The 23,445-nt window shown below is 33.4% G+C and overlaps 1 protein-coding gene across 27 annotated transcripts in view; it reads right to left on the bottom strand.

Annotated features, from left to right (window-relative positions):
* Window positions 1–23,445, bottom strand: part of ZBTB20 (zinc finger and BTB domain containing 20) — a 757,238-nt gene that overhangs the window by 712,191 nt on the left and 21,602 nt on the right. For 4 of the 27 annotated variants that reach the window (XM_040621269.1, XM_040621287.1, XM_040621285.1 and 1 more), the window contains exon 1: window positions 2,053–3,159. The exons of the other annotated variants lie outside the window; for them this stretch is intronic. The gene's annotated coding sequence lies outside the window, so the exon portion shown is untranslated. Of the gene's footprint in view, window positions 1–2,052; window positions 3,160–23,445 lie in introns of those variants that run through there. 27 annotated transcript variants of the gene reach the window in all.

Here is a 23,445-nt window from a genome sequence, read left to right on the forward strand (position 1 = left end):
ATTTTTTTAAATGACATATCTGCAAAGAATCTGTGATTTCTTTACCCATACATGTGTGAGAATATATACATACATTCACATATATGCATATAGATATCCCCACATGTACATGTATACAGAAAAAGAGAATTGTTGATCAAGAGATACATCAAAGATTTCTTTTGAAAACAAGGGTAGAATTTTAGATAGTCCTCACAACGTTAATATAGAAAATGACAGGTGCATGAGACATGTACACTTTTAACATGTTAGTTTTAAAACAAATTTTGGGGTCAAGAGTTTAAAATGGAGAAAATCACATTTGAAATACCATATACTATGTACCCACATTAACACACGCTTTCATTAGACTCCCCCAAAAGTTTCCCTTTAGATCTTTGAGGGAGAAAAATCTCTGACAGGACCTGAGTGTACTTAGTATTTGTTCTGTTCTTGGTCAAAGCTGTCCTTTCCAGCTTAAAAGACACTTTAGGCAATAGAAGCAAATTAAAAGTCTCCAAATAAATTTTTTAAAAGAAAGGGGAAAAAAAGACTTTTAGCAGCAAAAGTTCACCACCCTCTTGGAATAATGGATTTTTAATAAACATTTTACTAGGTCTGAACCTTGAGAATATGTTTGGGAATCTGCTCTAGCGTCCCAGGTGGCTTAAGAATATTGCTTTATGGACTTCTTTGTGTTGTCAGAGAGGCCTAATGGAATTAAAAAAAAAAAAAGTCTGCCACTTCTATTAAATAAATAATTTATTACGAAAAAGGTGATTGTTATTATCAAAGATCCCTATAGATCAGCATCCATTTTTTATCATTCCTCCTGTATATGCTCAAAACATCTGCATATCTTACTATCTGACTTAATTTTTATCAAATGAATGGCAGTTTTACTTTCCGACAAATCCAAATAAAACTCCATTAAGAGTCCATTTCGAATGGACCTATTTAACTACTCCTTTGAATTTCGAAGAACACTGTTCTGGGAAAACTGTTCAACAATGTCAGCTAGTTGTGAAATGCAACTTTTCCCACCATAAAAAAGAAAAAAAAAATAAAGGAAAAACAAAGCACCTCAGAACTATGTTTGAAATAACAAATCCATTATTTATAGTCCCCGAAATGTTAAATGAATACTTGCAGTTGTTGCATAAGATGGCCTGATACACTTCATAGCTTCCACTTCATAAAAAGATGGCCAGCCCCCACCTCTCCCTCCCCAAGCATAAATAAACAGTAACATACTAAAAAGAAACTGTGCTAGGATAAAAACTGTTTGTTAAGAAAGTTTGCATTCTTACTAATCCCAGTGATATCCCTATAAATGCAAAAGTCCATCTGCAAAATAAAAGTTACAAAACAAGAGTACCTTGTTCCTTTTAAAATCCACCCCCCAGATGTAATATAGAAGAGTGTGTGATGATAAAAATAATTACTAGATTCTTACCCACCCTCAGTGACTACCCCTCACTTTACAGCCAATGCCATCAAATAAATATGCTGGCAAAAAGTACTCAACCTGCTTGAAGGATTTAAACTGTAAATATGGACTTTAAACTTGAATGTAAAACAAAGAACAAGAGTCTCACTTTAGTAATACCCGCACTGGCACTGCAGCTAAAACTCATTGGCACATAACTAACAAAACCCAGTTAGCAATAAATAAGGACAACATGATATATAGACAGACAGATGGAATTGCATAAACAGACAAGAAAAGCAAAGAGACTAACAAACATACGGAGGGGTTTGTTATAAAAGAGTGAAAGATACTGATTTATTTGGTACTTTAGTGAGAAAAATAGGTTTGTTTGCAATTATTTTTAAAGTAATTAAACTGAATCACAAGGGCACACCCTTAAATAAGTAGGAAGAAAATTAGTAGAGGCTAGGCCTCCTATAAATGTTCCAAATTTTAAGCTAGCAACAGCTCTGTCAAACTTAAATCTGGAAAATTAAAATTCAAGGAAGAAAGAATAAAAGCATTGGGGGCTAAAGGAGATGATAGGTAGAGGGGGGATTGAGGAAGCAGGATTTTTTTTTTATGAAAGTTGTCTGCCCTACCTTCTTCCCCAGCGCTGAGTTTCTCTTCTCATAATCGGTGTCTCCCTGGAAGTACAGTGTGAGTGGTAATGACTGCCTGCCTCCCTAATGAGTCCATTTTCCTGCTCTTGATGTTGTGTATATACACACACTGCAACCTACCTTACAAACCACAGAGACGGGAAGAGAGAGAGAGAGCAAGAGAGAGAGGGAGGGGGGCAAAGAGGGAGAGAGAGACAGAGACAGAGCAAGCGAGTGAGAGAGAGAGAGAGAAGAGGAGGAGAGAGAAAGAAAAACAGAAAGAAACAGAGAGAGAAAGGCACAGACAAAGCCCTCCTACCAGACAGCAGACAGCCCTCCTTCCCCTATCCAGCAAAAGGCAACTCGTCTAATGCAGCAACAGGTTCAGTATTGCCAGACTAACAGAGTGAAAAAGGTATATTCTCTATATCATTACTGCTTGCAAATAAACAGTTTAAGAGCAGCTGGCTCCACCTTCTTTATTTATGCTCCATTATGAGGAATGTATTGTTTCAGTTCTGGCACACAGTACATGTAATTATCATAAATACATTTTTGCATATTAGCAGGAAATAGTGCAATGCATAGCTTATTTGTGCAATCTTTTAAATTTTTTTTTAATGTGAGAGAGTGTCAACAAATCTGCTCTGACAAAAGCCTAGTAATGATTTTAAAGTCAGAGGCAGTCTTAAAGGAGGCTCTGAAAGAAAGACTCCATACAATAGGAAAACTGATCTCAGACAAAACTGATAACTGCAAAGAAGAAATCATTGCTCAGTAAATAAATCAAGACCATATGCAAAATTGCAGACAAAAACAGAATTAAGTTTAATTAAGTAACTAATAGACTAGTACTCTAGAAGAGACAGATTGGTTTCTTATTTGAAGCATCTATCTGTACAAATATCACAATGCAATGTACTCTGTGTGAACAGGTGCAATGCATATAGTAGATAATGTTACAACAACAAAAATAAATCCCGTAAAGAGCTTCTGTCATAAGCAGGACAAGATTTCAGAGAATATGGGTCTGAAATCATAGCAGAAACCCCTTGTTCTTTTATTAGGAGGGGAAAATAAAATTAATCAATGCTTCTAAATAAACCTCCCTTAAAAGGAAAAAAAAAAAAAACCTGTTTTTCTTTGTCTGATACCTCTAACCATTTTTTCATTTGCTAGAACCAAAATAATGCTGGTATTACACTCCCCACCACATCACGTGATCCCCACCCCTTTTCCCCACTTCCAGGTGCCTTTCTCTCCCATAAGTGATATATTTGCAGCTACGGAATTACAAACATCAGAAAACAGAACAAGTTTCAAGCTCTTCTTGTCCCCCAATTTTTTAAAACTAGACTCTGCTTGTCTACCTAGACAACCACCTTCCTTAAAATATTTCTGTACAGTTTGGCTGTGTGTCATTTAGACGGGACTTAGGAACATCACAATAGAGGATAAATATTCTAAAGAAAATTTACATAAAAATGAAAGCTATGAATGCATCTGACCCATTCAAACCCTGAATCTGAGCACCAATAATTAATTGTATATTAAGTGTATTAATTTTAAAATCATCCCTTTTATATGGTTTAGTGTTTTACCATACTTCAAACATTAGAATGTGTTCCTTTGCATTAAAAAAACTGTATTATATAAGCATTAATTCCTTCCCTTAAAAGCCAGTTTTTAGTTAATAAAATACAACTTAATTACTTCAATATATAACTTACAGATCAACTATATCTTCACCTGACTCACAAAAATCTTTTAGAAAATCAGTTACATCTTGGATCATGCTCAGAACAGAGATCAGTATTGTTTTAGCTGTTTCAAGAGTAGATAACCTATAGCATAGAAATGAGAAGATGATGTCTAGCCACACATTGCGTAAAATGTCCTGGGAAAATTCTAGTAGGAAACCAAGATTCCAACCCTCTACTCTCATTATAAACCACTAATTCCAAATTCTCAGGTGCTGCAATAGTGCTTTACCCCCCTCAAGGATGGTTGCTTAATAAAGAGGGGACAGATAACACATGAAAGGGGATGCAATAAAATAAAGGGAATATGCTTTGGGTCACACGTCTTAAGAAAAACCTTTCTAAAATACACTTAGTGTGCCTGAGGTACCAGCATGCATCTCGCCCCTTACTGCTCAGCCTGGCAGTTCTGTTTTTCTACTATTGCCCTATTGTTTCTCTAAAGCCTTATTCAAATGTTTGAAGAAAAATGCCACTTAAAAAAGCACACAAGCCTCACAGTTTGACAGACTAATTCGAATTAGATATTACTATGTCCTGATTTTTAAAATAAGGTTCTAGGTATTTTTGTTTTGTTTCATTCTGTTTTAACCCAAGGAGAATAAGAAGACATTATTTGAGTTCTACCAGCAGGAGTCAAAAGGAATGTAAAGGACCGTGAAAGCTATTCACCTTTTCTAAACAACAACTAGCTAGCTGAATTTAAAAAAGAAAAACAAATATTTTGGCTTAGTGAAAAATGCGTAACACCTCAACGCTTTCTCTGTACCTGCACACTTTACTAGATTCCAAGCACACTAAGTGGCACATTCTTGGTACTTTCTAGAGTTCAAGATACACTCTTCTTGCTGGGACAGGAGACACATGTATTGAAACAATAATCCTAATTGACTATCAGAAACAATAATCCTAATTGACCATCAGACTCCGGAAGTTATAGTTATTAAATTAAGTGGTTTTGTATGTTGATATGCCATGGGGCAATTTCATCCGGTAGAAAGATCCTAGTGGGAGTTAAAAACTGGTTTTGGTCAAAGCATTGCCACAAGCAGTTTGTATACCCTGCACAAGCCATGTGACCGTCCTGAGTTTTCATTTCTTCACATAAAAAAATAATAAAATTAAATTTAAAAGGAAAGAACTTAGTGGATAACATAATAATTATGATGATGATAGCTAATGCTTAGGTGCTTACTATTGCCAGGCCCTCTTCAAAGTACTTTTCATTAACTCATTAAATCCTAGTGACCCTATGAAGTAGAGATTATTTTTAGTGGCACTCTAAGGTAAAGAAACAGAGAGGTTAAGTGATTTGCTTGAGGTCACACAGCATAGCAGTAATAGGATTTGAACCCAGCCTGTCTGGCTTAGAGCTCATGTGCTTAATCCCTGCACCCTATTCTCTCCCAGTATCTAATGACAGATAAGGTCCCATCTATCCATAAGATTCTGTGCTTACAAGTCAAACCGAACACATCCTGACGACTTCTCATACCTCACTTACTAATACGGTATAGTGCAAATTTGCTCTTCTAATTTACAGAGTTCTCAATACATTTAGTGTTAGAGTCTAGCAACTCTATTTAAAAGTTTACATACTCCATTCAATCACCTTTGTTTCCAAATTTCCATAAATATGCGCTTCCATTTGCTTGAACTGAAAAACAACCTATAATCAATAGAGCTATCAATGTATAAAGCCTACTTGCATAATATATAGTTCCCATAGATTATTTGTTTAAATGCCCTGTGTTTAAAAATACAAACAAAATTAAAAAAAAAAAAAACCTACATAGTCCTTAAAGGTTCCTTAGTTCAAGTATCCAGTATCTAATACTAATGCAAATAATTGTTTAAAGAACTAAATAAATAATAAATCAAATAAAATAAAAAATATCCTGTTTCCCAATAGCCTGACAAAAGCATGGAAAAAGCAAGGATTCAATTATAAATGATTTGTAAGAGATGCTGAATAATACCATCATTTGATTTTATACACTTGGTTTTAACTTTGAATTATTTAGAGATATATTCTGAACACGTTGATACTAATGACTCATTCTGCAAGAAAGAATTTGCCCTTGCTCTGATCTTTGTGCATTAACGAAACGTGGATTGTGTGCCCATTATGTGCCATTCACAATACTTTGGGGTGAAAGAGAAGATAAAACATATGACATAGTTCATGCTTTTGAAGACTCCACAGGTTGGTGGTAGACAGGCATGTAAACAATATTGGTGTAAGCAAATAATCTTGCCACTCCATAATGTGATATGCCATGTAATGCAGTACCTTAAACTCTGTGCTTCTCCCTCAGAAAGCTAAAAATGAAATCCAACAAAATAAATATAAATACCTAAATTCAATATGTGGCTTATGAAAGATGTGTATGTGCGTGAGCGCAAGGAGTAGGGAGATGTCCTGAGGTTAGACTGGAGACAAATGTGGAGCATGGGGAGGTACTGAGGTTAGATTGGAGACAAATAGTTTATTCTCTAGCAGTGTGGTTTATAGTCCAATTGAGCCCACTTTATCCATTGCCCCCAACGTGCCTAGTAAAGTGTCTTCTACAAATACACAGTACATAAAAATCTTAAATGATTGTGGAAATCAGTGATAGCTATTAACGTGGAACATGAAATGTCATTAATTTTAGAGTTATAGAGTACTTTGTCAAATGAATACTTCCAAAAGTACACGAAGGGTGAATCTTTTTTTTTTTTTTTAATTTGGAAAGAAAAAAAGTCAACCAATTTCAAAAGCATTTACCACTATCCCAAATATAATTTTGCCAAGTCCTTTTTCAGGCATCATTAATATTTTTACATCATGTGAGGCTAAACAGAAGAAAATGTTGAAATAGTTTAAGATTGTTCATAAGAACATTCCCAAAAGAAAAAAGCGGAGTAGTTAAAAAAAAAAAAAAAGAGTGATGCTGCAATGAAGGACAGAACAGGAGTTTCAGCCCCAGCACATGGGTGGAAAAGCAAAGACTGGGGTTAATGGATCAAAATGAGTAAGTGCTATACTAAGTACTGACTTTGTCATAAAGTCAATTCTGTGCGGCATAATTAGGTAATATCCTTAATTTGGGTTATCTGTTTTAAAATTGTATCCCATTAGTCCCAAGGAAAACTAGAAGAGATTGTAGATAAATCATAGTTTACCAATAGTAGGCCAGTAGTATGATCCTTACGTGGGAAGAATGCATTTCAATTCTAGTCAACAAATACTTAAGTTATAAACAACAACACAAAAACATTACATGAAAACTACATCACTGGGAGTACCTTTATATGCCCTTTGCAGTACTATCTATAGTCATCTGTCCTTTAATATGCCTCCCATTACCACTGGACTGAGGGACCCACTAGAACAGGGGCTCTATTTATTAAGTCATGACAGCCTACTATCTGGAAGAATACCTGAAACATAATTAAAGCTCAATAGAGTTTTCTTGAATGAATGAATAAAGGAATGAAAGGAATGAATGAACAAATGAAAGAAGCAATAATACATGGAATTTATAAAACTTGGTTAATTAAAAACTTTAATAAATTTGAGTTTTAAGGATGATATAAACCTCTAAATAGCATTTAAATGTTTTTTAAATTACATATAAAGCATATTCTTACTTTAAGATCTTGTGAAAAACAAAAATGGTTTTAACAGACCAAAAAGTAATACTCTTAAACTTTTTTCTGTGTATGAAAAATTTCATAATAAAATGTTGGGGGGCAAGTATTGCCCTATAGCTAGCAGAATTTTAATTTGCATTATCTCTGAGAAGAAAATTCAGTTTGCCTTCACATTTCATGTACCCATTATTTCTTTCGCTTCTATTGCAAAAGTGTTCAAGTTGGAAGTTGGCCCTAAAATTCACCATAGGAGAAGAACTGTCCCCTGTGAAGAAAAATACCTTGGTAAGCTGGCTAGGTTCAGAAAGTGGGACCTGAATAATTCTTCCTGTGGGGTCAAAGTGTGCTGCGTAAGAAATTAGTAACAATTTGAAGGTAGGGGAGCATAGAGATAAGAGAGGAGGAGGAAGAAAGGAGAATGACAAGAAAGAAAGGTGGGCAGTGAGAAATTCCCAATATCAAGGTGGCCAAAAGATTTTTTTTAAGACAGTGATGCCTAATATTAACTTACAAGATATTTACATTTTTGCGATGCAAGTCTTCTCTTAAAACCTTCTGGAAAGCTTGATATATTGTACGGCTTTGTTTAGTAGTGTAATGAGGAGTACAATGATGGAAAAATGAAGGTATGCCATAAAATCACCCATACGTAGCTCTTATAAACATAGAAGCCTCTTAATGGAAGAGACGGGAGTCCAAGGAGTGACCAGCGGCACTGTGAATAGTGGCTAATAAATAGTGAATGATGAATAGCAAAAGTCAAAAGTATCTTTAACACAGAATTATTCAGATATGGATATTAGTCAATCACCTTTTTCCACAAATATACAGGAGAAATATGGTCATATGGAGAAGAAACATAGATAAATGTCTGAATTACAATTTTGTTGTAATTTCATTGTTGTTACTACCTCCATAAACTGATCTTAAATGATATGAATATCTTCAGAAACATAGGGGAAGAGAGTACTTTCATGACACAATAAATTTTGAATCAAAGGATTAAAAAACATAAAAATGTCATTCGTAATATCTCCCTGGCTCTAGAAAAATGTACTAGACATATATACTACATGAACTCTTCCTGCTCCCTACTCAATCCTCTCTCCCAAACAATCTAGGACAGTGCTGGCAACTGTCTTTAAAGTTTCAACACTTACAAAATAATTTATTCATATGCACAGGCTATATTCAATACCCAAGGAAAAAGAAACAGAAACTATCGAGTGTATTCTATAGGAAAAATAAAAGTCACATAGAAGATACATAGAAGAGGCATCTTAATTGCTATGGCTGTTATTCGTCCAACAGATTGGTAAGATCCCCATTGTCCTGCTTGGTGATTCTATATGTGAAACTCAGTCTCCATATTCTTCCTATCTACAAAAGCTGCTACTATTTGTAAAGATTCAGTCTTAAAAGTTACCACTACTAGCTGTGTCAGGAACTGTGCTTAGTGCCACATACACTGTCATTTAATCCTCCCAACAGCCTTGTAAGAAAGATAATATTAATGTTTTCATTTATAGATGAGGACACTGAGGCCCAAAGTCTCATAGCTAATAGGGTGGTACAAGTCAGGCCTAAAATCAATCCAAATGGAATCAGGGAGGGATAAAGGAAGGGGCTTGATGAAACTACTGTAAAAATTTTCTAGAATAATAAACTGGTGAGATTAGGAAGAAATTTTGATAAAAGACTAATGATGGGAAACAGGTTTGAGAGCATATGGATTCTCCAGATAATTTCAATACGTTATTTAACATATATTTGAGAATAATCATATTAACTATCTCAAAGTTATCCTTTAAAGAAAGGATAATGAAGAAAAGCAGCATATAAACAAACTTCTAAAGTGACGAAAGAAACATACCATGAACCAGTTTGATTAAAGAGTTGGAAACATTAATAACAATCTGTCCAGTAATATTGAAGCCAGTTATTAATAATAGAGTCAGCATGATAACAGCCTGCTAACTCCTCTGAGGCAACAGGCCATAGGGATGATTCAAAATGGGTAGAAACAATATCTCTAATTTTTATTTAAGAAAGCTCATTTAGCCCCAATAACGCATAGGTTTACAACCATAACCTTTTAAACATATAAGGACACATCAAGTTTTTGGAAAACAATCTCTATAAAATCTCCATCTTTTTCATTTCTATGAAGAACAAATACAGAAATATCTCATTAATCAGAGTACATAGATATATAGATAGAATAGACTGTATAATGTTTTACAGGATTCTTATGAAATAGAAATATTGAAATGAATTATATTTTGTTTTAATAATTATATCAGGTATTTCAAAATTATCAAATTATCAAAAAATTCTATTTCATGTTGAAAATCCATAAATTTAGACTTATCACTAAATTAAGTAAAATGTCCTATGCTATTTCAAACTGATGACATTATGCTACTTAAAATGTAATAATGGAACCTTTCGCAACACAAATAATATTCCCAACATCTGTTAAACCTATGTAAAATATGAACATAAAAGAAGTGTCTCACCAGTTGAGGAAATAGTTTTATTAGTAATCAATAAGAGAAGAACACTGCCCCTAATTAAATCTGTATTAATTATGAAAAGAGCTATGAAAGAAATGAATCATCATTATGGAGTTCATTTTAGAAATTTAATGGTCTGGGGGCGCCTGGGTGGCACAGCGGTTAAGCGTCTGCCTTCGGCTCAGGGCGTGATCCCGGCGTTATGGGATCGAGCCCCACATCAGGCTCCTCCGCTAGGAGCCTGCTTCTTCCTCTCCCACTCCCCCTGCTTGTGTTCCCTCTCTCGCTGGCTGTCTCTCTCTGTCAAATAAATAAAAAATCTTAAAAAAAAAAAAAAAAAAAGAAATTTAATGGTCTGGGACTCCAATACACACTTCTTATGATGTCATATCTGCAATTGAAATAAACTGAAAACCACTCTAATATTTTAATAAAATTCATGTGGTTTTTGCCTAAAATAATTCAACTTCACCTAAACTCTCTCCACCAATAAATGCATTAATTCAGTGTGCCATTAAATAATTAATTTGTGCTTTAGCAGTTTAATCAGATATTAAAATGTATTTTACAATAAAATAGTAGACATTATGAAATATAATATTAGATATTATAAATGAAGCAAATTCTGAAGTCTTCCAGGTGCTACATCTTCACTGTTACTATTATTTTAAAAGTTAAATTAATAATTATAAAGAAATAATAAATCAGAGCAGATTTTACAAAGTTGTGGGTGATATACAAAATATTTATAGCTGATAAGTCATGGGCATAGACCAGTAAGAAATGTCACTGTAACTAATCAAAACAGATACTGGCTGTAAATAAATGATACAGTGCCAGTGTTTACTTCCTGAGTAACAACCCTAGCTTTAGATAACAAACCAGAATCCATCTTCTAAAACAAGTTAATAAAATTTGAAGATGTAGTTTACTACTGCTATACTCTAGAGCAACGGATTCTCCAATTTTTAAAAATTATATCTTCCATCATTAAAAATATTTGAAGTCTACGAAGATCACTTATCTATCTGTTGGTTCTCAACTCCATTCCCACACGTTCCATACTCTTCTGTGGTGCAACCTGAAAACCACATTTCCCACATTGCTTTGCCAGAATGAGAAGCACTGGCAAAAGATCAAAGAGATTTTTTTTTTCTCCTTCTGCTTTTGGAACTAGCAATCTCGGCAATGGTGCTTCAGCAGCCTCTGCAGCTCAGAGCTCTTGGGATCTGGCTCTTAGGACTGCTGATGGCAGCAATGGTACTGCAGTTGCAGAACAGCAGCAAAGCTCTAACAGCCCTGGCAAGTACAACGGCATCGGTGGAACTGTGGGCTGATGGGCTCTTGCCAGGGCGGCAGGAGTGCGGGTGCCTGGCTTCCTGCAAAGCAGTGGCAATGGTGATTCCAACAGCTACAGCAGTGGTGCTCCAGCTGCCTCAGCAGCACCGTGCTTATCAGCTCTGGATAACAAAACTGGCCCGTGCTTTCCACAGATATTCGTTGCTAAGTATCACTGCCACCTTCTTTCCTTTCCACCAGATTTTCCAACACATTTGCAACCAATTCTTTGGGTTAAGGTCCCCCTATTTTGAGTCACTTCTGTTTTTCTGACTGGGCACTGGTTAGTACAAGCCCACACCTCAATATATATAATTATTTATAAGTTATAGACATAGACTACCATGTTACATACATTACAGAACATATGAACAGCCACTTTAAAGGATGAGAAAAGAAGAAATAAATGATATTTTTTAATGTTTTAATTTTGTTGTATTTATTAGCAATTTTAAAATATTTTTGCCCTCACTAAAAAAATTTTAGAGTAATTTGGTTAAATATTTACCATTCTTTATATCTTGGCTTGGTTTTACACTTTGTAAAATAGTCATTTGAAAATTTGGTTATACATTCAGGTTATTGTGATACTTGCTGTAATGGCCATCATGGTGGGAGAAAAGCCTCACAAAATACTAGTTCCAAATGGAAGTAGAGCATCATTGGCTGCACTTATTAAGTCACAATACTCAATTTGCAATCCCAACCACCAATTACGTAAAAGATTTTCTTGAACTTTGTCTAGTAAATTTTCATCTTTCCAGACGTCGGTTGTTCTTATAAACTAAAAGGTATATGTAGTATTTTCTTAATTTTTTAACAAAATAATTTTAAAACCTAATTAAAGGTTTCATTTGGAAGATTTAAAACAAGTTATAAAATTCTATTCCAAGCTTTAAAAAGTATTCAGATACTGTTTTTATACAGTTTTTCAATTATGCACAAACTAGAGTTTTACAATTGCATTGGTTTTGGCAACAAAATTACATTATAATGAAAATAACTACAAACATTCAATATGAAGATGTTCTCCCCAAAAGTGATCAAGTATGTTTCTTTTTTTCCAAAAATGTATGTTAGAGAGCATAGTATAGTCAGCCACCTGTCCGACAGAAAAGGTCAGCAAAATTAGAACTCTTGTCATTCTGTAAATGAAAAATGCATAACTGTCATGGATTTCATATTGCTTCCCAATACTCTGCCACTGAATAACCAGTGAAACTCCATTCACGGCTATTCTCTGTCTTATTACAAAGTATTGTAAAACTTCTACTAAAATTTTAAGAATCTTCCATATTTGATTCTGTGTTTTCTACTAGATTGTAAAGTGTTTGTTAAAAAGAATTTAACCACATCAATAACATCCTACAGCACTTGTGTGTACTTTTGACTTTAACTGATGTGCTAAAATAGCTTGCTCATAAATGATGAGCAAATGAATTTCATGTGTAGAAGTACCTCTCTAATCTTAACCAGAAATCTTTTCCACTTTACCCAAGCCATCCACTCCAAAGCTCCAAAACTATGTTAACATGGTTTTTTCCAGAATGCATTACTTTACTTAGAGTATTTTGATGTCTAACAGGTATTTCCCCCAGTAACCCTTCTAGTGATTCATTAAAATGTAGTTCTTTGTATTAGTGAAATACAGCCTAACAAATACCATTGGTTGAAATATTAGAAATATTGGTACTTTCATTTAAGTAAGTTTCATTTCAGTAAGTCTTTTTTAAAGATTTACTTTTTAAAATCTTCAGCATTGTTTTCTATGCATCTTCTTTTTTTTAATGTTTTTTTATTATATTATGTTAGTCATCATACAGTACATCCCTAGTTTTTGATGTAAAGTTCGATGATTCATTAGTTGCGTATAACACCCAGTGCACCATGCAATACGTGCCCTCCTTACTACTCATCACCAGCCTATCCCATTCCCCCACCCCCTCCCCTCTGAAGCCCTCAGTTTGTTTCTCAGAGTCCATAGTCTCTCATGCTTCATTCCCCCTTCTGATTACCCACCCTTTCTTTATCCCTTTCTTCCCCTACCGATCTTCTTAGTTCTTATGTTCCATAGATGATCTTCTAACAGCATTTGCTGACAAATTAATGTGATATAGTTTGTTGCCCCTTATTTTTTATGCATTACTTCAGCCACTTTGGCTCAGGGTACATTATACACTAAGGGTGAGGTTCATCCTTAATGAGAGTGAATACAAATCCACATTTCAAATAGACTTCTTGATCGTTATTTTTGGCTGACTTATTGTCAAATATGATTCATTCATCATTGTCTTTACTTCGTAATATAGCTGACAACATGTTCATAACATGTATTACAGAAATTCTTGTTCAAATATGCTTGACTATAATTCCATCTTTATTCTATTTTTTTTTTTAGTCAGTTGTGTTTTGTAAGAGTTAGTTTAGTTAAAACTGTATAGTTTAGTCTGTGACTTCTCATAACAAGGCACAGATAAAATACAGTACCCTCAAATCAACTTCCATTCTCCCTTCAGGATGCTTTGTATAACATACAATGCATGTGAATGATACTTTGACATTGCCAGCAACAACTTACACACTAAACATTAGTAAACTTTAACTAAACATTAGTAAACATTAACCTTTGTTTTGTTAAGTAAAAAATACCCATAAAAATTTTTATATCTTCTCAAACCCTAATATGTCCCCTTGCATATTTCCTAGGGCACATGCCCACTATTTTTGAGACCAATGTTCAACAGGATGGGCACTGGAGTCAAATCTGAAAAATACTGGCTATGTATCCTTAAGCAAGTTACTTATCCATGTCTTTGTATAGTTCATCTATAAAATGAGAATAAGAATAGCTATCTCATAGAATTGTTTTGATGATTATATTAGACTGATAAGAATAACAGATAGTATTTGTTGAGCACCTACAAAGTGGAAAGCATTACTCAAAGCCCACTGAATGTATTAATTCTTGAGTACAGTCTCTATACATAACAAACACGTGATAAAAAGTTAGTTTTCTTCCCCAGGAAAGAAAGATTAATTGTACAAAATCAAGAGTATTTATTAGGGCAAATAGAGTTAGTTGTTTACAGGCTTATCTGTTCTATAAAATTTCAAGTCTCCTGGAGGCAAAGTTATGTTGTAGCCATCCTTATATCTTAATAAAGTGCAAAACAGAATGCTTTGAATATATTAAGTGCTCAATAATTAAATAAATGTTGTTGAATAAATGTACATAGGGTGCCACCATAACTTGCTGTTTATTGTTTGTAAAAATTCGGGCAACTCCATTACTGACAGAAATGATCAATCAACTGCACATGCATTGCAAAACATGCTATTGTTTTTATACATACTCCATTATACCTTTGCAGTAAGGGTAACACTCTCCAGAGCTTTTGAAAATTCAATAACCCTTGATTATTTGTATAAACAGATGTAAAGTAAGGTATTGATAATCCAAAAGTAATTTCTACTTGGATTTTGAAATGTGTTTCTATATTTATGTTAGACTATGAATATGCCTAATGTTCTTTACAAGAGAATGCACTTGAAACAAAATAAGCTACACTATGAAAAGCTGATTTAGAAAGAAGTTGAATGCAATTCGGTTTCTATGATCCTACCCCTTTACTTAACTCTTCTGTGTAACCTACCACCACTTTGATTACTCAAACTACATGGAACTTTCCATTTCTCAAACCCTCCCCAGAGGACAAGGAACATTTAAATGTTGATTTTCTTGGGGATATTTTCTGTATAAAGCAGGCAATTCTCATCTGTGAATTTGAAATCATGACTGCCTAGGTATTACAAAAAATCAATGAAAAGACATGAAATATACCATTTGCTTCACTAAAATTAAGATTTTTCATCTTTTGTAAAATATTTTATTCATTTGTGAAATGCATTATAAACCACTAATGTTCTTCATGACTTTTTTTTTTCAGGTAAGTGACCTGAGGTAGAGAAAAATCAGCTGGTGATATACTTAATCACATATGAAATCTCACAAAGTTCTCTACCCAACTCATAGTGCTGTTATAAAGAAAAAATAAGCAAATCATTTTGAAATATTTAGAGAAAGTAAAGGAGCGAATAATAAATGTAAGGCATCACTGTATCTTAATGAGAACCTGAAAGATTAGCTTTTCATCTTTCTCTTAATTATTCATGAATGGTACACTCCATCTCTAAGTGTACAGACAACAGAGTGTTTGGGTAGAAAGAACATGGGTTTTAAAGTCAAACAAGCCTGGGTTTGAATCAAGCTTCCACGTTCACTAGTTCTGACCTGAAATAATTCACTCATTTTCCTTGTATTTCAGTTTCTTCATTAGGAAAAATTGAGCAAAAATATTCAATAAAAACAGATATAAAGTGTTTGACCTGTAGTGAAAATTCATTAAATGATAATCCATTTCCTCTTTTTATTCCTAAACCAGAGGTTCTCAATTTTTTTTTATTATGGAACTCTTCTAGCAATGATTCACATGAACAATTTATATTTATCTGGTTACCATGTAACAGCTTAAAACAATTCTTCACATCAACTATTGAATTTAATTTTCACTGCTACCCTATGAAGTATTTAGATATTATCCTAATATTATACAGTAATAAATTGAGCTTCAAAGAGAGTAAATAATTCATATAAGATCTTGCATGTAGTAAGTTCCAAATTGAACCTTCACCTACCATTCCATCAAGGCTGGTTACCCAATTACTGAAGAAAAAAAAAAAGTCCTAGCTAGAACTAACAAAAAGAATGTTTTATACTAAGAAAGTTAAATCTAATGATAATACATATTATTAAACTACTTACTTAGGCCCAAAGTACACTACAGATATAATCCCATTTTTAACACTAATGGTTCTAGTGGTGCAGCCAAATATTTTTGTAAAACTTTTGTAACACGTTCCTAGAAAATAGCTTTTTATGAAAAAAACAGTGAATTAACAAATATACACCTATATGAAAACTTACAATAGCTAGTCTGGTTGTTCAGGGTGGAGAATGACTTTCAAATAAAATTTAGAGTGTAATTTTATATTTTTCAGTAATACACTAAATTTCCTCAGTAATCAATATATTTCTTCCTAAATGACATTATAAGATGAATACGTTCTGGGGATAGAATGTACAGAATACTGATTAAAGTTAATAATACTGTATTGTATATTTCTAATTTAGGAAGAAAGTACATCTTAAGTGTTCTCACCACAAAGGAAAAAAGAAAAGGTAACTATGTGAGGTGACAGGTATGTTAATTACCTTGATTGTAGTTATCATTTAACAATATATACATATATTAAATCATCATATTGTACCTCTTTTTAAAAAAATCATGTTCTGCAACCTAAATATACATAATTCTTATTGTCAATCATAACTTATAAAGCTGGGGAAAAATTAAAATAGTAAAAAGTACAAATAATCTTTTTTAAAAAGCTGTTGTCTCTGAGTACTGAAATCGTCCACTTTTTTCTATACACTTTTCTATATTTTCAAAACGTTCTGTGTAGTACATATATTATTTTTGTAGTTATAAAATATCTTAGTAATTACCTACTCATCCAAAAAAAAATCCCACAAAATAATATTGGAAAAATAGCTATGTCTAAATTGGGTGGGCCGTTAAAACAAGATCACCATTTCACCCAACCAACTCTGAAAGTACAGCTGATTAATCACTTGGATATTTCAGACTCTCAAAACTACACTTAAAGACTCAATTCTTTAAGCCCTTACAGTCCCTTGTATCTGTTTCTTGTTAATTAGGAGGAAATAGAGCATAAAAATTAAAGGTATGTGGGTTCTAGATTCTGACTGCTTAAGTTCAAATCCCTACTACTTTAGACAAAGACCTTAATTTTATTAAGCCTTTTTCCCTCTTCTTTAAATTAGGGAAAATAAAAGTACCTATAGCACAAGGTTTTTCTAATGATTAAATTAAATAACCCAAATATTGGTAATAAGTAACATTTATCAAGCATTTTACCATATAATGAACACTGCTAAACATTCTTCATATATATTATCTCATTTAGTAAACACAAAACCCTATAAGTAAGTACTATTACTATCCCTTTTATAGATGAAAAAAGTGAGGTCCAAGGTCCCATAACTAGTACACTAAACCAGGATTTATCCAGCAGACTAAATTCAATAAGCTCAATGCCAGGCACATAGTAAGCATTTAATAAATCTTGGCTTGTGTTTTGTGTTTCTTTCTACTTTACCTGAGTGTCAATTTCTTATTTAACAGTTCTAAACTGAATGAAGTAGCTCTCAAATACTGCACTTTCAGGATTCCCTGTTCTTACCCTACTGAACACCATCATTCTAAAAAAGGATTTTTAGGGCAGTGAAAATACTCTGCATTATATTATGATGAGGAATATATAACATTGTACATTTGTCCAAACCCACAGAACAACACCAAGAGTGAACCCTAAAGTAAAAAGTGGACTTTGGGTAATTATGATGTGTCCGTGTAGGTTCATGCTTGGTTAAAAAAAAAAAAAAAGTACTATTCTGGTGAGTGATGATAATGGGGGAGGAGGCCATGCATTTGTGGGGCAGGGGTATATGGGGAATCTCTGTACCTTCTTCTCAATTTTACTGCAAACCAAAAACTGTTTTAAATATATAAAGTCTTCAAATGTAATGTGGTATCCTGAACGGGATCCTAGACCAGAAAACGACATTAAGTAAAAAATAAGGAAATCCGAATAAAACATGGACTTCACTTAATAATAATGTAAACACTGGTTCATTAGTTGTGGCAAATATACCATACTAATGCAAAATATTAATAAAACCTGGGTATGGGATATATGAGAACTCTGTACTATGTTCTCATTTTTTTCTATAAATCTAAAACTGTTCTAAAAAAGTATCTATTTGAAAAAAAATTCAATCAAAAAAGTCAATGGAAGTTGTTTTGGGAATATAAACATATAAGATGAAGACTTGAAGGGATGTGACCACCAGGATGCATTTAAGTCAGACGGGCAAATGACAGAGTGTCAGGGCCTTAATCTAAGAAAGGCATTTTTTTTTTAAAGTAGTTTTGAATGGTTAAAAGTCCCCAAATGACAAACTAAAGAGAAATTCAGATTAGAAGGTTTTAAAAAGTGAAATAATTACCCAGAGTCATCAAGCTAGTTCATGGAAAGCTGGGACTAAAAACTATGGACTCCCAATCCAGTGCTCTTTCTACTGTAACACAGTAGTCATCAAGCTAGTTCATGGAAAGCTAGGACTAAAAACTATGGACTTCCAATCCAGTGCTCTTTCTACTGTAACACATTACATGTTTGACTTAAGGCAATAATTAGGTAAACTGAAGGGAAAAAAGCAACAAAATGGAAAACCTTTGAATGAGACTCAAGTATTCTTGTTAGTATGGCAAGGAACAGCCACAAATGGCTTTAACAAGAAGAGAAACAAAACAGACTAGACATTTGACAAGGGAAGAAACGTCAGAATTAAGGGGAAGTGATAGTAAGCTCCCTTGGTGGTTTCAGATCCAAACTTTTGCCTTTCAGGTAATAATTCAAAGCGCTTAAAGCCTGGACTGACCATACTAAATAAAATAAATTATAACCTGTTGAGATAAGGTCAATTTTATAGTCTGTACCCTGAAATTCCTGAATTCATATCTAGTTCTAACTGGGCAACAAACTCATTGTTGGTTGGGCTAATTTGTTTTATTCTTCTGACTTTTTCTGACTGCATCTAAAAAATATATTATGAAAATTTTCAAGCATACAAAAATAACATACAATGAAGGAATTCTCTTGTACCCATTATCCAATTTCAATAATTCACAACATTCTACCTTTCACATTTTGCCTATTTGCCACCACCACCTATCCCCCCCACTCCCCGAACTGACTGAACTGATTTAAGATGAAGAACAGAACCACCTTGGGAAAAAAGAAAAAGAAAAGATCAAGCAATATTTTCAGTCTGTTACCCACTGAGACTTAAACCAGAAAGGTTCCAGATTGTGAGGCAAATAAAAACAAGCCAGGGACAATAAAGTGAAAATCTGTTAGAAGGATAGTCTAAATATGTTAGTTGACAATCAATGGAACTATTGTCTATGTGGAAAGAGGTATTTTAAAGAATTATTTTCTGACTTTTTTCAGTTTGACACAAAGAAGTAGGGCAAGATGATTGTATAGCTTCACTGAGAATATAGTTTCTAAAGATGAATTTAGATTTGAGGAACACAAAGTTTGATTTCATAATGTTTACATTCACACAATCACAAACCTTCCATTTCCAATAAGCACCTATACAAAGAATAATTGGCACTATTGACAAAATTTCAATATCACCAAGACTCAGTTAATTTTGAAAGTTCAGTTTATTTTTATAAACATTTTATTTCCCATGAAGTCTCTGTGTGCTTGAGTTATTCCATTTTTAGATTTTTTAATTTTTTAATTAGAATATAAAGTGACTTTGTCAAATTCAGTGGTCTTTTTATAATCTTAATGAAAGTACATATTTCTGGACCCTGGAGGACTCTTCCACACATTAGAATTTCACTTCAGTTTCTTGTCTAAATGTCGAAGACAGAGACTATTAGCAGCTAGCTGTGCGGCAAATACAAGTACATCTAAAACATCTTCACTGAAAAGAAAAGATGAACAACATTATCCTGAACTGTTTCAATTTTCATCATGAAACAAAAGGCAAAAATAGGCAGGTAGAGATGGGAAATGATGAGAAAAGGGAAGTTAAAATGACATAATTAGCAAGGTCCAACTGAAGTTTTAAAGCATGTATCTAAATATCAAGATATAGGTGGGTGTTTTGGCAGGAAGCGTGGGGTGGGCTGGACAATGAGAGCGTCCACTGTCTGAGTCAATAAAGCTACACTGGTTTTGAAAAATAAGTAAATACATACGTAAATATCAAGATACACATTCTCCTCAAATTTGAACCCTCCCAATTGACTTTAGATTGCAGATGCAATGAACAGAAACTAATTCTTTTCTCCATCTTCATTAGCAAAATGTTAGCATGTAGCTGTTTCTTGCTCTCCATTCTCTCTTAAACTATAAAAATTTCCTCAATCAAAAAATTCCTTCCTATATTTCATATAAATTAAGTTTTATCTCTGTACATTTCTGAGGATATCCTTAGTTCTCTATAGATTTTAATTCATTCAAAAGTTGCACAACCTCATAATGGTTTATATGCCCTGCCTTCCCAAAAAGTCTAAACTGAGGCTTTTCCAAAGAACATTTGTTTAAAAAGACCATCCACATATTGATCCTATTCTTCATTCTTTCTGACCACACATCCTACAATTGCTATGCATTCTAATATATTTCTGCCCCTCATAGGTTATATCCCATTTTACTCATCTCAAGTGTCCATTCCATGCTGACAATCACCTTTCCACTCACATAGCTAGATCACTTTCCAACTACTGCTTACCCCTCTAAATTCTGCTTCACTACACACTAATTTCTAATACCAAATACCCACTCCTGAGACAAAAATATATCAGTTAAAGGTCAAGTCCTAGTAATTTATCTCAAAATTCCAATCATCATGAAAAACATGTATGACTTTCCATAAAGTTCTAACTCTTGCTCCTTTCTAAATGATCTGTCATAGGCTAGTTCTGTGTACTGTCCTATCCTACATTTCTCCCTGTTGCATCCATTGTGACTCAGTGAAGGTTCTTGCCTCCGCTTTCCTAAATCTACATCCCCCGAAGATATCTGGCCAGCACACAGTAAAAATTATTAAAACTACCATATATCGGCTCTTTGTCACCATGTCTTAATATTTTTGAGCACCTGTTTTCATTCCATTACATAGAAACTTCTTTCTCCTTAACGTTTGCCTTTCACATAATTTAACAAATATCTAGAATAGCAGATTAATAGTTGAATATGTTTTCATATATGAGTTACTGATAAAACATGATTATTTACCTATCTGATTGTATATTTTTATCTTAAAAATCAAAATAGAGACAGAGAAAAGGAAACAAAAGAAATACACATTCTAGAAACACAAAGGATTAAGAAGGGAGACAGATTAAATTGTCAAAGAAGTGTGTCTTTACTAGAAACATTAAGCAGAATATTTGTCAATCCTCTGACAAATACACCACTGTACAAGCTCTGGACATCTGAGAAGGGAAAAAGGCAAATGAGTAAGATAGCCAAAGCTAAACTGTTATTAATTCATTTTTTATAGGTAATGTTTTTTATATCTTTTAATGTGGCTTACACTGGAGTTGATTTTTGTACCTTATGTAGAGGTTAAAGTGTAAGTTGTTCTCTAAAGGGTTAAAAATCATGATTTTTCTATTCATTAGGATACCCTAAAAGAAATGAAAAGACAAGCTATGAGTCAGGAGAAGAAATTAGTATCTAGAATATATAAAGAACTCATGCAAATCAATAAAAAGGCCCATAAAAAATTAAATGAAGAAAATGGGCAAAAGACACAAACAACTATTTTACAGAAGAGAAAAGACATATACATGTTCACAGCTTCATGGTCAACTAGAAAATGCAAATCATGACCACAGTGAGATATTTTTTATCCACTCAGGTAGCAAGAATTAATAAATCTGACAAAATACTATGGGTAAAAGAGAATATGGATTAACAGAGATATCTTATACATCACTGGTGAGAGTATAAATGGGTAATACAATTTTGGAAAAATAATTTGACTGTCTCTTGCAAAGTTGGGCAATTATATACCTTACGATCCAGCAATTCAAATCTCAGTAGACACTCAAGAGAATGTCTTGCAAACATAACCAAGAAACATACACAAAAATGTTTATACCAGCACTCTTCATATTAACAAAAAAATGAAAAACCCAAATGCCCATTAATTGCAGAAAGGATAGATATACTTTGGCATTGTCATAAATATCATATAAAAGTGAAAGTTAACCATATGAATTATAATTACTTACAAAAACATGCATGTGTAATCTTAATAACTTAATGTTGAGAGATAAATACAGCATATTAATATATTATTTAGTCACAACTTTATAAGTGGTATAGCTATATATATTGTTTTTTGAAAAAACAATGGAAAATAAACAAAAATTCAGAATGGTGGTTACTTCTCGTTGGGGAGTATCAATGTGAGTAGGGGAAGAGTATACAGATGGATGTAAATTGTTAATGTTCTAATTCTTTGGTTGAATCTTGGGTAGGTATTTATTTTGATTAAAAATAATGCATGAATGAATGTAATAAAAGAGGATAATAAATGGAACAATGACTTTGAATCATAATTAACCAATTCTGTGCACATTAAGTCCAACTGAAAAATGACAACACTTTAGGAATACTTTTCAAACTTTAATGTACATATGAATAACTTGAGATCTTATTAAAAATGAAGATGATGATTAATTAGGACTGGGCAGAATTTGAGATTCTGCATTTTAAGCTCCCACATGTGGATGCTGCTGGTTTTACAGACTATATCTATACTATTCACTGATTTCCAACTATGAAGTACAATGGAAGCTAAAAAGATTGATACACTCAAGGCAACAGTAAATGTAAAGCCTGTCATATAATGCTTTAAACATGTAAGCATTTTATTTGGTCAAATTAAAACTCACTTTAAAAAAAAATAAGCAGAAAAAATATAAATAACCTTGGTTTTAAGACTGAGCATCAGTGACTCAATAAATTCAGAGACTTGAAAGAATAAACTAAATAAACTGACCTGACCACTGAATGGAATGATAGGTGGCATATTTTGGAAAGTTGATTATGCTATTAAGAAATAATGATTGGGCTTCACCCAATTCCAAAGTGAAGCAGAAGATACTGATAAAAGGTACTGGGTTCACGTTGAAGTGAAAGAAACTTCTTTCCTGAGTAATAAGAAACTGAAAGAATGTTAAGAATTAAGGAAAGATCACTTTGGTTTCTTTAGGATGAGAATAAAAGGTTACTTTTTCCCTCACTGTTCTCTATCAAACTTCAACCTGCATTTGAGGGAGTAATCACTGGTGATCAGAAATTTTCTTAAAAGGAGGCAGAAAAACAATTAAAAGATGACTTCAATGGCATATACGTCTAAGAATGCATGCAGCATATTCTAAAGTACTTCTGCTCTA

The sequence above is a fragment of the Ursus maritimus genome, unplaced genomic scaffold (assembly GCF_017311325.1).
Source record: "Ursus maritimus isolate PB19 unplaced genomic scaffold, ASM1731132v1 scaffold_4, whole genome shotgun sequence".
In the NCBI taxonomy this organism is placed as follows: domain Eukaryota; kingdom Metazoa; phylum Chordata; class Mammalia; order Carnivora; family Ursidae; genus Ursus; species Ursus maritimus.